At 40.3% G+C, this 2,592-nt stretch overlaps 1 pseudogene; it reads right to left on the bottom strand.

The window, feature by feature from the left end:
• Window positions 1-1,141: 1,141 nt before the first annotated feature.
• LOC131419348 (U6 spliceosomal RNA) lies at window positions 1,142-1,236 on the bottom strand (annotated as a pseudogene).
• Between the last annotated feature and the right edge of the window lie 1,356 nt (window positions 1,237-2,592).

Genomic DNA, 2,592 nt, shown 5'->3' with positions numbered 1-2,592 from the left:
AACGAAGCAGTCCTTACTACCTTAGTAGTGCCAATGATGCCTTTTTCCACCCTAGCCACAACATCTCCGAGCATAGCATCACAACCTACTTCTGAATGGCTTTGCCTCATGTTCTCAGCTAAGAATCCTTCTAACTCTCATTCTTGGCAAAGTCATTGCAGACATTTTGAATATTTTCAAAAATAATTTCTATATTCATTTTTTAAATTCTTTGTTAGTTAGATTTAGTGAGTCCAAAGCTGGAATACGCTGAGACCAAACCCAATCACCTCCTGGAACGATGCCTTCTTCAAAAGCAGCATTGAGTGTATCTAGAACTCTTTCTTTTCATTCGCTCTACCTCACTTGTCCCACTAGCCTTCACCATGGCTGTTGCATCTAAACATTTTGCCATATGGTCATTCAATTCTTCCTCCTTATACTCGCTAGTAGCATCCTTTCTTGAATACATTTTTCAATTTGTGACTTATCACCTTTCCCTTTCAAGAGCATGGAGTCATCTTTGGTCTCAATGACTTCTACTTTTTGGAGGCTGAACATCTTCAAGATTTAGGGTCAACCCCTCCTCTCCAAACACCTACAAAAGCATTTAAAAATGAGACAGTTCCAGGGTATAGTTTTTCTTTATTATACCAAATTTATTCATAATACATTATGCAGGTGTTTTGATGAGAATCCAGAAACATCTTGAGACACCATATTGCTCCAAAATGTGAGAATTTAAGACCATTGCTGTTCCAGGACAAGTCTTGTGTAGAGAGCTTTTTATTGCATTCATTTGCATTATTTTGTTCACTTCTCAGAACTCTGTCAATTAGCAACAGCTTGATCTTGCAGATGAGATAGCAGAACCCAGAGAAAACTCACGCACGTGGAAGATAGTGGAGCCAGGACTAGATCCAGTGTTCTCTCTGCTAGATCATTCTGCCTTTCAGAATTAGGGACAGATCAGACAATAGGATCAATCCTGGTTAAGTGCATGACAAGTTAAAGCTGGAAGGGACCCTTCTCTGTATCCCATTGAACCCCCACCCTCTTAGACATTCAGCAGATGTATCTAATTAGGAAAAATGCAAATTATTCGACTGTATACCTATATATATTATCCTTGGAAAGAAAAGGAACATTTGGTAGATGTACAAAAAGTATGGGAAAAATTTGCATGCTATCCTTGTGTAGGGGCCATGTTAATCTTCTCTGTATTGTTCCAATTTTAGTACACATGCTGCCAAGCAATCTCCAGAATATTTTAAAGTGAATATACTATAATAGAAAATACCAAAGTGTATCACATATAGTAAAGGTAAGTATTGGTTTATGAGTCTTTTGTGTTAGTTGCATATATGTGTAGTTATTGTGGGTCATGATAAAATTTATTTCGTACTGTGGATTGTGCTAACAAATGTTGGAAAGCCATTGGTACAGTAGAAAGAGCAGTGGAAAGTGGGTTCAATTACTTGTTCCAGTCATTACTCTGCCAACAACCATCTGTGTGAGCTTGGCCAAGGAACTTCACCCCTCAGGGCTTCTATTTCCGTATCTTTAAAATGAGCAGGTTGAACTAGATGTTTTTGAGATCCCTTCCTCTAAGATTGTATCATTCTGGTGATTCTTTCATGGCATCAATGAAACACAGCTTTCCAAGTGAGGAAGATGGGCGGAGAGAGGTGGCCGAGGCGGAAAGGCAAGCATGAGCCAGGTGCAGTCACGTGACTGCCCCACAGCAGCTGCTGTCCTGGTGCTCATTCTTGCTGCTTGTCATCACGCTGGTAGCACCCCAAGATGCTGCTGCCATGAGGGTGTGAATGACGACCATGGTTAAATCCAAGTTGGAGGCTGTGGACAGCAGTGGAGGGGATGACTGCCAAACACACACACCTGGTACCACGCTTGGCACTGCTGGGTGCTCAGAAGCAGTTCTGGATGACAAGTGTGGTAAATGTTCCAAGGGGTAGGCAAAGGAAAGGCAACCTAAATAGAACAAGTTGAAACTTAGGAGCCGTATTCCCTCTACAATCTACATGGCCCTGGAGTAATAAAGACCTTCCTTAGGAAAAAATAAGGGAGGAGAGCAATTTCAGAAAATATGCAATGTGAAATGCTTCATATAACTCCTTTTTTGGTGTAGACTAGCGCTTATTTCTGTAAAGAACGGGGACCTGTTATCCCTTTGCACTCATTTGATAGATAAAATGCAAAGTTAATTTCACGGTGGAGAAACACCCAAGAGGTTGCTTGCTTTCTGTTAGTATAGAAGACATTTTTGACACTAGCGCATAGGATGTGTATAAACACACACACACGCAGGAGAGCTGATAAATGCATTAAATGCATAAATTATTTATTGGTCTTGGTACAGCATACAATATGAGAAGAAATGAGATGTATCTGTGATATGCATGCACGTGTAGAAATTGAGAGAGTATTTTTTTTCCTCATGTAGAAACAGAATGCCAGAAAACATTCCGACTTTGAAGAACAAAAGTCCAAAGATGTTCTACCAATCGCAGGTTATAGTTTTGCACAATTACTTATTCGTTGCATTTGGAAATAGGGCCCAGAGAAGACAATTGCCTTTCCCAGGCTGGATCT

The sequence above is a fragment of the Diceros bicornis genome, chromosome 20 (assembly GCF_020826845.1).
Source record: "Diceros bicornis minor isolate mBicDic1 chromosome 20, mDicBic1.mat.cur, whole genome shotgun sequence".
Classification (NCBI taxonomy): domain Eukaryota; kingdom Metazoa; phylum Chordata; class Mammalia; order Perissodactyla; family Rhinocerotidae; genus Diceros; species Diceros bicornis.
This window is presented reverse-complemented; position numbering and strand designations above follow the sequence as displayed.